Source organism: Microtus ochrogaster, unplaced genomic scaffold (assembly GCF_000317375.1).
Source record: "Microtus ochrogaster isolate Prairie Vole_2 unplaced genomic scaffold, MicOch1.0 UNK11, whole genome shotgun sequence".
NCBI lineage: Eukaryota > Metazoa > Chordata > Mammalia > Rodentia > Cricetidae > Microtus > Microtus ochrogaster.
The window spans coordinates 5,841,935-5,856,459 of record NW_004949109.1 but is presented as its reverse complement, the minus strand read 5'-3'; positions in this window follow the sequence as shown (position 1 = coordinate 5,856,459).

Genomic DNA, 14,525 nt, shown 5'->3' with positions numbered 1-14,525 from the left:
CAGAAATCTTTAATAAATAAATAAATTTAAAAAAATACATCACACTGCTGGGGCTGGGGTGGAAACTGCTCTTGTAGCCTTATTTTTCTTTTTGTGATTAAAAAAAAACCAAGTGAAAAAAAAAAAAAAGATTAGCAAAGTTTAACTTTTTCTTTGCTCCAAACCATAGACATCTTGACAGATAACACCTCCTGAGTTCCCAGGGGCTATCAGCTTTTACCGCCCAATCCTTCCCCGCCAGTCCCATAACACATACCACAGCTTCCACTGCTGAAGCGGTCCCCTCAGGAATTCATTGTAAAAGGGCCTCACTGTACTTTGAAAGGCAATTTGAAATTCTTCATGACAAAAGGTTCTATATAAAGGAGGCTATATAATGGACTTGGCTTTCAACTTCTTTCATTTAAGCCTTAGCAGAAACATGAATCTACTATATTAGCATCATAAACCAATAGGTGCTATATAAGTGCTGAATAGAAATATTCTGGGTGAATTAAATTGCAAATATAGCCATGTATCAGCTAAGTGCTTTAGCAAGTATTATGCAAACATTGATTAATAAGGTAATTATGCTCAATTAAAATAATAATGCTATTTCTTCCATATTCTTCCAATTCTCCAGATACCCATTTTCTCTATTATGTGATATGACTCAACCATCTAAATTCCAAGCCTGAATGCAAATTTCCAGGAGATATGTTTTTGGAAGAGCACCGTCTTTCTTTTAGTGTGGCACCAAACAAAATCCTTAGTATGTATGGGGTGTGTTTGGTGAAGTCCTCTAATGCATGGGAGTGATGGTTTTCAGGATGCATAACACACAAAAAAGTCCTCCAGACTCCTGTGCAGTACTTCCCAGGGCTACTTTTATGCTTCTTTGGGTTTTCTTGGAGACCAGATTCCCTTAGCTCTTCCCAGCATTATGATTGCCCGGTGCTGTCCACATCATAAGTGGTTGCTTCATTTTACCAAACGACAGTGATGACCTGGAACACCTAGAGTGATCCCTACACATGCTCTAAAAAGTTATTAGCATGCTCTCAGTGGAAAGAATGCGAATTTTAATCCTTGGCATTTCTTTCAAATAGCATCGTTGGGGGCTGAAGTGATTCCCACTTGAATAGGAGCTGCAAGTGAAACAATTTTTGTGATTTTGAGATTTATAAAGAAAAGCACATTATAAAACATATTTAACATATGTAAAGTATATTTAATCTATGACTCTTTGATTTGCATGTCTGCCAGATAAGGAACCTTGATGAGTGAGAAGGGCTTTTTGTTTGAACCCCTCACTGCTGTGCCCTGTGAAGCCTCATTGTGATGACCCAGAGTGTGGTGAGGTTCTTCATGGAAGTCAGTGTTCCTGTAGCACTATCCTCTGCACAAGACAACATCTAACCCTGCTGCTCAAAGTTGCAGAGCTCACATTGGATGGTGTCTTGGTTAGGATTACTATTGCTATGATGAAAGACCATGGCCAAAAGCAAGCTGGAAAGGAAAGGGTTCTGTGCTTTGGCTTGTACCTTCATACCATAGTCCAGTACTGGTGGAAGTTAGGACAGGAACTCAAACAAGGCAGGAACCTGGAGGCAGGAGCTGATGCAGAGGCCATGGAAGAGTGCTGCTCACTGTCTTACTCATCATGGCTCCCTCAGCCTGCCTTCTTACAGAAGCCAGGACCATCTGTCCAGTGTGACCACCACCCATGGTGGGTGGGCCTTCCCACATCAATCATTCATCAAGAAAATAAGCTTGCCTACAGCCCAATTTTCTGAGGCATTTTCTCAGTTGCAATTCCCTCCTTTCCGTTGAATTCAGCTTGTTTCAAGTTGACATAAAACTAGCCGGCACAGACACATACACAGTTTTCAAAGGAGGAAGGGAGGGTCTGCTAGCCTGGGAAAGATGGTAACAGCTGCCTGGCTGCTTTACAGAGCATGGGGCTGGGTCTCTCTGAAACAGGAAGAATGTAGATTTTTGCTCTTGGGTGAATCCACAGGAAATATGCTGGATCCTGAAGGGTGTCTTACCACTCTTCCTTTTGGTTGTGAAATCACAGATATCTCTCTCTCTCTCTCTCTCTCTCTCTCTCTCTCTCTCTCTCTCTCTCTCTCTCGCATTTCCTGGGGCTGGGAGATGGCTCAGTAGTTAAGAGTACTGATTGCTCTTGCAAAGGACTCAATTCCCAGCACCCACATAAGCTGTCATGTAACTGACTGTAACTCCAGTTCCAGGGTATCTGACACCTTCTTCTCGCCTTTGTGGGCACCCTGTTGCACAGACATGTATGCAAACAAAATACTCATACACATAAAATTGAAATTAAAATAAAAACTAACATTTCCCACATAAAAAGACTCAAGTCTTAAGAGAAGCCTATTGGGATATGAAGCTCTTGCATCTTTAGAACCATTCAAGGAGATGCTAGCGTGAGACCTAAAACAGAAAAGAAATAAAGCCCCCAGGGCCCTCCCCGAGCAGCCTCTCCTTCTCTAACCTTCCACATTGGTCCTTTCCCACTCTCTCCACTGTTCTGCTCTAACAGAAGGAAGAAGCATGAGTGATGTCATTGTTAGATCTATAGACTCTTCAGAAAAGATTCACTCTGTGTAGGGGGTGTATTTCCCAGGATGTTGTGGAGAGAGGAGGGCGAAGACACACTAGTTACTTTTCTCTTTGATGTGACAAAACGCCTGACAAAAGAATTTAAGGCGAGAAGGGTTTGCTTTGGATCACTATTCAAGAAGAGCCACAGTTCAACAGGGTTGAGAAGATAACAAGAAAGAGGCAGCTGGTTACATTGCACCCGTGGTCAGGAAGCAGAGAGAGATTATCCCTTGTGGTAGTTTGAAAGAAAGTGACTCAGAGAGTTACACTATTAGGAGTTTTTGGTCTTGCTGAAAGCTTTGAGGTCTCCTATGTTCAAGCTACACCCAATGTCACAGTTTACTTCCTGTTGACTGCAGATCTAGATGTAGATATCTCAGTCTCTTCTCCAGCACTCTGTCTGCCTGCATGCTGCCATGTGCCACCATGATGATAATGGACTAAACCTCTGAACTGAATTAAATGCTTTCCTTTATAAGAGTTGTCATGGTCATGTTGTCTCTTCACAGCAATAGAACACTGACTAAGACGGATGTTAATACGCAGTTTGTGATCTCTTCTTACTCAGCCTGGAACGCCAGGCCACAGTTATGGTGGGTCTTCGCATCTCACTTCCTTGGTCTAGGAACTCCTCCACACATACACTCAGGGACTTGTTTCTTAGGTGGTTCTAGATCCCATCAAGTTGGCAGTCATTATAAACCTTCACAGAAAGGAACTGCTTCAGGCACGCCAAACAGAAAGGGACACAGGCAGCCAGTCATTGGAAAGGCTGAAGGAATGTCAGCAGGGTCTCTAGGTTGGATGATTGTCTTTAAGGTCACATTACTAGCTGTGATACAGAGTTCAGGAAGTCACCAGAGGCTAGATTGCTACCATGCTAGTTGTGCCCACAGTCACCACCCCACACTCACCAAGCCAATGGAAAGCAGGTCTTGCAGGTAGCCACAATAGCAGTACCCGCTGGCCAGGCAGTGCCACTGCAGGAAGATAGCCTTTGCCTTTCTGTCCTCCCTAATCTCACTGCATGACCTAAATGGTATCCAAAACCACAGCCTCAAGGGGGTCAAAGACCACAGCTTTCAGCCTTGTAGCTGTGCAGCCTAGGAAGGAGCTAGGGTAGCCTGGCGTGGTCAGCATAGCTGTGAAACCAGCACTTTTAGACTCCTACATTCCAGGGCACCCTGAGATACAGTGTGTGTGTGTGTGTGTGTGTGTGTGTGTGTGTACACTATGGTATCATTTTGAACTATTTTATTTAGAACAGCTTTTCACATTTGAAACATGCCCTTCCAATAACATTATCACAGCCCACAGTCATTGATAGAAGTCTATGGTAGAGATTTTTCATGCTTTATTTAAATAACTCTTTATTTAAGGCTCTCCTTCATTGCACAAGCCAATGTTTTAGATGAACTTTTTTCCAGAGGAGATCTAAGTTGAGAGTTATTTAAAGCAGAAGTGGCAATGAGATGAGATGCTCTAGCAAACTTGACGTTAAGGCCTGAAGGAACTCCGAGGTCTTCCTTGCTCTCCTCCCTCATTTAACAGATGAGGGCACCCAAGGCCAGCTTTCTAGTCTGTCATTCTTTATGCGGTCCTAAACCACATGTGTAATCCTTACTAAGACTCTGCTCTAGGTAGCTACTCATGGAGGGACAGTAAAAACCAGAGCCCAGCCCATCTCACCTCACTCTGTCCCTCCCTCCCCCACCCCACTGTACCTACCCCACTCCACTCCACTCAACTCCTCTCCACCCCATCCCACCCTATTCCCCCACTATTTGCTGATAGGCTATTCTAAGGCTTCCCATGGCTATGGGGAGGATTCAAATAACCTGAGACCTTGCCCATACTCTGAGGTACCAGCTTGTCCTATATGTGGAGGATAGTCCTGGGTCCCAGACAATTTCTCCTACAATTTCTCACCTCCTGGGTTCTGATGGAGGGGAAGAAGCAGGAAAAGATATATAAAAAAAAACTTCTATGCTTTAATATCTTGTAGCACAGTAACTTTGAAGACATTATCACCGATATTTTTCTTATCGTGATTTTCCATCTTTTAATTTTGTAATAAAACAAAGGAAAAGTTAGTTATACCTTGTGGTTTGTAAGAACGAATTCATCCTCCAAAGCACAGAAGTCCCCATCTCTTGTCACTTCCTAGTTAAGATTGCCTCTTCCCTGTCCTCTCCCCCCGCATCTCACATTGTAAATAGTTGTATCCAATATGCCACAAGTTTCTCGTTAGTCTTCCTCTGCTTTATAATTATACTGGAAGAGCAAATCCGCCGATAAAGAAACCAGCCAGGCTCCCCTCCCCCCCAAAAATGCGCAAATTCTTCTAAAATGAGCCAAACTGTAAGCCCGGAAGTGGCAGAAGCAGTGCCCCTTTGTTGCCTGGGATCATGGATCCAGATATCAACAGAGTCAACTTGAAGGCAAACATAAACTCCGTCCACGTCCCTCCATACTTGCCCCAGGCCTTCTGAGACTCCAGCTATCCCAGCCCAAAGCTGGTACTCATAAGCCTTAAACATGGTTTAATGTCTGGTGATTGCGCTCTGCCATTCTTGTGGTCCTTGTGTGAACCAGTTGCATTTTAGTTGGTAGGGGAGAGGGGACAGCAAAGAATAACAGCTCTTAGCAGATGGTTGCAATTGAGCCCCAGGGACGAGCCTGGGAGAGGGTGAATGAGTCTAAGCAACATTCTAGGGCACTGTGACTCACCCAGCTTGTCTCCAGGCCAAGAGCAAGGAGGCCTACCGCTTCCAACCTGTTCTTTGGTAAGTAATAAATGTCAGGTGATTTTCCCTCATATGGTAGAGATGGTTTCTACGGAAGAGAAGAGAAAAAAAAGTATGTGCTGAAAATGTGTTCACAGCAGCCGGGCTCGTGCGTGCTTAGAGTGAAGCTGCGGCTTCCAGTCTATTTGTCATTTTTAGTGTTCAAGTTTTAGTAACAGGATGTTTTCAAATAGTTTACATTTCTCTTGGGACATCTTCCCTGACCAAATGTCATAGCGGCATTAGCCGGGAGTTATTTAGACTCCTTGTTTCCAACAACAAGAGCGAGGCCATTTCTGCAAGCCGAGTCCAGGATTGAAGACAATGGGCTTTTCTTGTCCATCCCTGAGGAGAGACGTTATGACATCAGTGAGACTTTTAGAGAGTACACTGTTAAATCCTTGGACACTCAACCTTTCAGTTACTGGGAAAGCATGCTTGTTAGAAGCAAAGTGCAAAGTGACATTTAAATGCCTACTTGATGAAAACATTAATGCTGATATTTATTTTCATGTTAATTTCATTTTATGTAATGCCCAATATTCTCTAATGCAATTATATTTTAAGGCACGTCATTCTCTAAATTCTTCTCTTGTGCTCAAAAAAAAATTTTTTTTTCTTTTCTGGTTACAGAGCAACAGATTTTCATTGCAAAAAAAAATTTGGAAGATGTATAAATTTAAAAAATTAAATTTTTCTAATGTCTTTAAACTCCAGGTCTTTTTGTAAGTAGTCAATAGTGAAGATTATTTGAAAGCTCATAAAATTTTATATTATTTTTTTAAATCAATATCTCCATCTCCCCATTTCAAGCTGACTCATTTTTCTGGCAGGGCTCTTACTCCAGCTCCCAGAGCCTGATGCCACGCTTCAAATGGAGCTTTGTTTTCAAACGACTCAGATTCAGATAAGTGGACGAGAAGCTATGGGAGAAGGATGGCTTAGTCTGATTTATCTCAGTGGAGCCACAGTTAAAGCACTATTTCCTCAGTAATGTAATGGTCTGTGTATAAAATGAAGATTAGAGCCATGTGTGTAGTTGAGGGGATTACCAGCAGCAATAAAAGGATGTGTCCCACAAGTTAGGGCATGAAGTATCAGCCCCAGCTGCAAGGGAATTTTGGGGGGCGGGGAGGATTTGAGTTGCACACTTTGCTACTCCGGGTAAAATGGTATTTCTGAAATAAACATCTAGAAGGGTGTGAATATACAGGCAGGCAGCTAAGGGAATCTTCCAGGGAAGTGTCCCTGAGTCTCCCCCCTCCAACCCCCTGGGCAGATCTGGGATACCTCCTCCCTTGGATCTTGGGACTCTGGTGCCATGTCCCACAAGCTGTGATCTCCAGATCTGGTAAGGCCACATTATTTCACATCAGAGGACGGTTCTGTTTTGTACTTCTTCAGCACAAGTACTGAAAGAGAAAGTGATTCTCTAAGAAGCCTCATGGAGTTTTCTCGGACCAAGTCACCAAGATGTGTTGATAGCGAATTCACCTCCTGTTTCCAGCAGACATGTCAGAGCCGTCTTTGGGAAGTAAAATCATCCCAGATGCACTAACCCTAAGATCCAAGAAAAGGTTGCTCTGGAAGAGCAGATTTGCACACGGGGCAATGGCTAAACTGGAAATAGTCTTCCCAGTCCAACAACACCGGGCACAAAACAAAAGAAACGTATTGTTTTTGCTTGAGTAGGAACCGTCCCCCCTTCCAGGCTCTGGTTCTGAATGCTGGTTCTTCTATTACGGCGCTATTTGGAGAGGCTGGGGAGGTGTGACCTTGCTGGTGGATCTTTGGAGGTTGTATCTGCACTCTGAATCCTCTCTTCTGCTTCTGGGTCTACCATGATGGAAGGGTCCTATGCCACATGTTCTTATTACTGTAACTTCAAGAGATGGAATCTGAAACCGTGAGCCCGGATAATTCCTTCTACAGCGTCTCTGTCAGATCTCATGGGCACCATGGTGTTAAATTAGCCCATACACCCATGGACTAAGTGCAATATGTTTTTGTACTGGTGTCGCTTGGTTCCATATGCTTTTGTGCAGATTTGACTCTTCCGGTCCACCATTCATTTCATATGCTTCAAGTCTACTTTGATATTAAAAATCTTTTGAATGATAAATTTCAGACTTTTCCTTAGGGTTACACAAACCCATCCGCTAACATCAATAACCTCGAAGCAACTCTAAGATGAAAATCTGCTAATTCTTCATTACTTCCTTAGTCTTCACATTCTCATATCCATCTCCTGCAGTCCCTTGCTCTAGTCGGTAGATTGAGTACAGTTAAGTGTGAAGGGAATATTATTTAGAACAACAGCTGTCACAACAAGATTTTGCTTTGCGGCAGCCTGGCTCTTCCTTGCTCATTTCTGCAAGAGAGTGGCTAATTGCCCAGATTCTCTAAGATCTGGGTTTCAAACCCTGCTGTCTCTGGGCTGTGCCTATTATTGGATGAGATAACTACACTTGGCAGAGGTGCAGAGAGCTGTTGTGATGGCCGGGCCCATTAATTTGCAGCCGCTGCTGCACAGAACGAAAGAATTGCAACTGCTGCTCTCCTGGGAGATGCCACTTAGGCAAGAAAATAAATAAGGGGATTTTGATTACATTCAGAACTCTTAAGCTTGTGCCCGGGGAATGTTCCGTCTTTAAACGCTTGTCATTTTATGTTTACACAAAAATTATACTGGAAGTGAAAAAGCTTGAGGCTCTTCATACAAGCCTTTCCCCTTTATGAAATGCATCATGTTCTTTTGGAGAAATGTAAGTCAAATTTTGTGCCCGTTCTTTATTATATCTTACTTAATAAGATAACAAATATCAAAGGCCACCGCTGCACCCGGCACATAGTGGGTCACCTTGAAATGTCCCTCTTTTCCCCTTCTCCCTCCTTCACTTGTAGGGAATTGCCACTGATTAGTGCTCAAGGTCGTCATGCAGAGCATCAGAATCCCAGTGTGTCTGCACTGGAGTCCATAGGGCCAAGTGAATTCTCATCCCCGCCATTTTCATGAGATGGTGTCTCTCAGTGGGGTGCAAAGAATCTGTGTTCAAGCCATTGGTCTTTCCTCTTCTACCTGAATTAATTCAGAACACAGTGTTGGTTTAGCTGAGGAAAAGCCTTGCACATGATTAACTTTTAATTTGTACCAGGGACTGGGTGGGAATACCAGACATAATAATATTAATAACCACTGTTAGCAGACTAATAGTTATGGAACACTTACAATACATACTGTTAACTGTGTGTAACTATTTCATGAATGGGTCCAGTGAAGTCACTACTGTTCCTGCTTTCTCTCCCTCTTTCCCCTTATCCTCCTCCCCCTCTCTGCCTCCTGCCCCTTCCTCTTCTTTTTCTTCTTCTTGTGTTTATGTTTACCTATATGGTATACATACTTGTATACATATTCACATGTGTGCATTTATGGATGTTTGTGGAGACCCAAAGTTGATACAGGGAATCTTATTAAATGTCTCTTCTATCTCTTTTCTTTTGAGGTAATGTTTCTTAATTTAACCCAGAGCTCACCAACAGGCCTAGTCCTCATTGTCAGTTTGCTCCAGGAATCCCATGACTGCTGTGGAAAGTCCTTCTGTCTATGTGTTGCTTTTATTGGTTAATGAATAAAGCTGTTTCAGCCAGTAGCTTGGCAGAATAGAGCTATGCAGGAAAACTAAACTGAATGCTGGGAGAAAGAAGGCAGAGTCAGTAAGAAGCCATGTAGCTGCTGCTGGAGACAGATGTGCAGGAACCTTGCCAGTAGACTACAAGTCTCATGGTAAAATATAAAATAATGGAAATGGGTTAATTTAAGATATAAGAGCTAGCTAGCAATACTCTTAAGCTATTGGTCAAGAAGTGTTTTAAATAATATAGCATCTGCGTGATTATTTCAAGTCAGGGTGGTCGGGGAAACAAACTAGCAGCCTCCCCCAACACATGACTATTTTCAAGGCTAGAATTGGGGACAGGTGCCACATTTGCATGGGTTTGGGGAGATGAACTCTTGTTTACAGAGAAAGCTCTCTAACCACTGAGTCATCCTCGGCTCTGAAGTCAGCTTCGATCTAGAAATGTCTTATTGCTTTCAAGTAGTCTGTCAGAAACTGGGGAAAAAATCAGATACCCATTTCTCTAGATCACTTTCAATCATTCAAACAGCCTACACAATAAAAAACTAACCCAGAATTTCAGGCTAAAGTCCAGCTTCAATCTGCCTGAATCAGTGGCTTCCCAGCTGCCATCTGCAGGTCCCATGAAGACCAGCTGTGCCTAACTTCCAAGAGACATCCCTGGATTTGGTCAGTAGTCTCCTCTTTTTATTTGAGCAAGCTGGCAGCCTTACAGCTAACCTCCCCTGCCTGGAAGAAGGCAGGCAGTAAATCCTCAGCAGAGCTTTTGAGAAACAAGACACTTTGGCTGCTTCATCCTCCGCATTGGCCACCACCCAACCCTTCTGGCAATCATTAGCTGCCTTTATCTACCTTTCTGCACTGAAGGGCTCATATGGTGTGCTTTCGTGATTTTTAACATCTTCACTGGGATAAGGGATGCTAAGGCTGAAGCTCGACCTAGACACCATGAGAACAGAAGGGTACATTTGTGCAGGAGAGTGTTTGAGGGGTGCCCCCATTCCTCATTGAGGAAGTTCCTACTTTCTCATATCCAGGAGTGACCTTAGGGCTACTTGACAAATTTAAGGTGTAATTAAGGGAAATGCGTGCAAAAGTGGTGGGGAGCAAGGACCCTGCCAGAGGTAATAAGGAGGCTTTCAAGTTCTGTGCAGGGGACTCGTTTTCTTGTGTCTCTGCTTCAGTGTATCCAGTTTGTAGTCTGGACCCGTGTGGAGCCAGAGGTCCACCTGGGCAGCCAGGCAAGGCTGTGGGGCTGGGGGAAAGGGGGTCTAGGGGTACTCACTGGCTCTGCACACACCCATGAAACAGAAAACAAGCATGAGTACTGACAGCATGGTGCTGTCCATGGTGACCTAGGGAAGAACAGGTCTAAGGCTTCACCAAGCCTGGCTGGCACAGGAGGATCGTGTGTAAGTGATCCTTTTCCTGTCCCACCAGCCAGCTCCCAAACAATGACACAGAGACTTCTTATTAATTATGAAAACTCAACTTTTAGCTTCAGCTTGTTCCTAACTAGCTCTTATAACTTAAATTAACCTACTGATATTAATCTATGTTCTATCATGTGGCATAACCTCTTTTCCATTTTGCACCCCTAGTTTCCTCTCTGTGTCTTCCTGGCATCTCTTGCATGCCTAGATTCCTCCTCCTCTTCCTTTCTCTCCCCAGAAATTCTGCCTATGCTCCCGCCTAGCTATTGGCTGTTCAGCTTTTTATTACAGCAATCACAACAACACATCTTCACACAGTACACAAACATCCCACAACCACCATGGGCAGTACTGCACTCTGCAAAGGCAAGTTAAGTGCTCAGCAAAATTCATTCCTGCAGTCCTAGACAATGATCCTAGACACGTGTTTTTAATGGATCCTCAGGCTGCTGCTAACTGCTAATGTTATTAACGACCTGTGGAGAGTTCAGATCCCTGGATAAGGGCTACCTGCTAATCTTGGTTATTACTTTTAACTTTGCAAAGCAAGACTGGGCTGATTCTTTGCTTTTGTTCTTTTTTAAATTTGTGTTTTCTACAGTTGAGAGAGAGAGAATGTTGTGTGTGTGTGATGTGATGTGTGTTGTGATGTGTGTTGTGTGTTCATACCTACATCATTTCTATACCACTGCTCTGACCATCATCGGGTAACCTTCCTAAAGCCAGGGAACACTTTCGTCAAGCATGGCATTTTTCATGCTAAATCAGATTTTGCTTAGTTCCATTAATCAATACCACTTAATCAGGAGCCTGCTTCAGCTGAAATGGGATGGCATGATATGCAAGGACCTGACAGGCTTCCAGACAAAGTCCCCCTTTTTGTCCCCTTGAAGCCCTTCACTACTGCCCTCTTCTTTGGCGTACAAACTTATTTTTGACCACTCAGGAACTCCTGAATTTGATGTTCACCAGACAGGCTTCGTTCTACCTCCAGTCACCAGCCGTTCTGTTCTTTCTGCTTGGAATGACCTTCAAGTGCAGCCCCTGGCACTTTCCTTCCCAAGCCCACCCCAGCTGGCCTGTGATGCTCTATACAGGTGATACTGAACACAGGCAATGCCCCGCACAGCTGATGCCATGTGCAGCCGATGCCGGGTACAGGTGATGCCCCACATGGACGATGCCCCTCACAGGTGATGCTGCCTCCAGAGAGCTCTCCCTTACCTGCTTGCTGTCTTTATTCTGCACAACCCTTAGTCACAACCCTTTTCACGTTGCATTTCCTCCAGATTATGTAAATCAGTCAAACTTGGGAGAGAATTTGAAAAAGCCGTAAGGTCTTTAAAATGTGCACGAATAACTTGGGGTTCAAAGCAGTTTTAACATCCATCCCAGTATCTTTTCTCTGTCTATATTTATATACTTTGATATGCTCTGAAAATCAAAATAACAAAATGTCATAAAAGAGGAGGAAATTGATAGAAATTTTTTTATTGCATTTGTATTATTAAGTGACTGGTAACTTTAAAAAAGTAGCTTAGAATACTTAAAAAATAAATAGCAGGGGAGTACTTTGGTGTTAGTTTAACAAAGAGATGCGCTAGAAAATGAAGGTTTAAATAAATATGTTTAAACAGTGTGGATTCTGTCTTTAATGGGCATTTATCATGTCCTAAAACCTTTTGTTTGTTTGTTTGTGTTTGTTTTTGTTTTTTGAGACAAGGTTTTTCTTGTAGTCCTGGCTGTCCTGGAACTATCTCTGTAGACCAGACTGGCCACTAACTCACAGAGATCCACCTGCGTCTGCCTTCCAAGTGCTGGATTAAAGGCGTGCACCACCACTGCCCTGCTGTCCTAAAACTTCTTTAAACATACATTTTTACTCTATAATTCTGTTTATGGAATTATAAATAGATTTCCATTCTATTGCAGCATCTGCTAACTTTTTTGGTAATCCCATCAGACAAAACTTGCTTCAGACAAGCCTATGATTTTATTTTATATCCAATTTAACACAGTCTGAGCCCGAGGTAAGCAAGTAATAAACAGAATAAATGAAAGACCATTTTACTCTTTCTGGATTCACTGCTTTCTCTTTACTTAGTCAACCAGTAACTGGAGCTTTGTTGTCTACTGCTATGGTCCAGAATTATTGTCAGCATCCACAGGTCTGGGATGCTGACTGCAGTACCCACAGGCCCACAGGGGGAAAGGTTTTTAATCCTCCAACTCTGGGGACCACTACTGACAGGTAGCCCTGAAGAACTGACTCCCCTAAAGAGAGCTGCTTCAGCCAAAGTCACCTTCTTTCCTTGGGTGACCTATAGTGGTTGAGTGGTCTATGAAAACCTGGTCTGATAGCCAACTGGGGAACAACTCTGAAACCCTGCTTACCACTCTCTTTAGCATCTCTCAAGGTTGCCACAGAGACAACATCCCACCAGAGCTCCTCTCTCTGAGGACCTGCTTCCATTTCCTGGCTTTCTGAGATGGAAATTTATGTCTGTCTAATTCCTGAGGATCCTCAGACACAGTCCCAACTTGAGGTGACAAAATCCAGCTGTCTGGTATGCTTCCAGACAGCAGATTGTGAGCACTGTGAACATCGATGGTGTTATATATGCTTCATAACTTGCCCTATGACAGTCTCTACAGCATAACTATCCCGTGGAAGTCCCTCGATGAGAAGACAGCATGAACGAGAAGGAACAACCGGAACATTTCCAACAGTTCTGACAGCAAGAATAGCAACAGGTGACTCCCAAGTTCTAAGTCTAAGAGAATGAGGCAGGGGAATGCTGCCTGGAGAAGAAATTGGCATTGTGATGGTTGGGTGGCAGAGAGGGTGCATTTGAAGTGTCACAATCTACCCAGAGGCAGTGGTTGCAGTAAATCCAGATTTTATGTATGGAACAGTTTGGAAATGCTGAGCCATTATGGACCCAGACAGCAGTAATACCAGGAGCTTCAGACTTTTTTCTTCTTAAAGACCAGGTCTGGTGTATCCCAAGCTTTGAACTCGTTATGTAGTTGAAAATGGACTTCTGAACCCCCTGTCCTCCCCTGCTGAGTGCTAGATGTGCACTGAAACACTCAGTTTATGCAATGCTGGGATCTCGTTCATGCTAAGCAAACACTCTACCCACTGAGTCACATTCTCAACTGATTTTTTTTGTCTTGTAAAATTAAACACAGACGAGCCATCCAGTGTTGGCCATCCAACCTGAAGAACAGCATCAACTCTTCTGTGGTCTCCAGGTGGCCGGCTTTATTGGCAAAGTATAGACTTGCCAACTTTCATAAGCAAGTTATTTAAGATCTCTTGAGAGGTAAAAAGATGACTGATCGGCTGCTGTCTCTCTGTCTCTCCAGCTATGTTTTATAATACTCCAAAAGCAAGTCCATTGCATACTATGTTGACTAATACCCATTTTTATTAAAATGTGACCAACACAAATACATAATTAAGGAAAGAAGACAAAAATAATTGAAGGGAAGAAGTCTGGGCTGGAGAGAGGACTCAGCTGTTAATAGGTAGGCTCACAACCAAAAGAGAAGAAGTCAAACAGGCTGTGCAAAGAGTCCGTGTGCTGTGGCCTCTCCCAAGGTCAACAGAAGAAAGTTTCAACAGCAATTTCCTGCTCAGGCTATGCATGGGATTCTTGTTTCCATGATGCAAATCTTCGCAGAAGACACAGAAACAATGCATGGGGCAGGACAAAACCTCAAGGAATAGAAATTGATACACTCAGGGAGTTAAGAACAATAAAATAGAAGAAAGGAAGAACATCCAGAGAACAAGAAGACAAAGTAAGTGAAACACAGAGCAACAGGTATTTTGAATGCAACAGATTAATTAGACAGTAATTGTCTCACATGATGTAAAACAGGCACAAAAAAAAAAAACACAGAGGAAAGAAAATTACTGAATCAATTCAGGGGTGGATTCTGAAAATAAAACAGACAAAATTAACCAGAGAATTTTAAAGAAATTATACAAAATGAGTTTTTTGCTTGAAAAGGTTTTCATGTTGAATGGGATTAATGTTTATTATAATGAA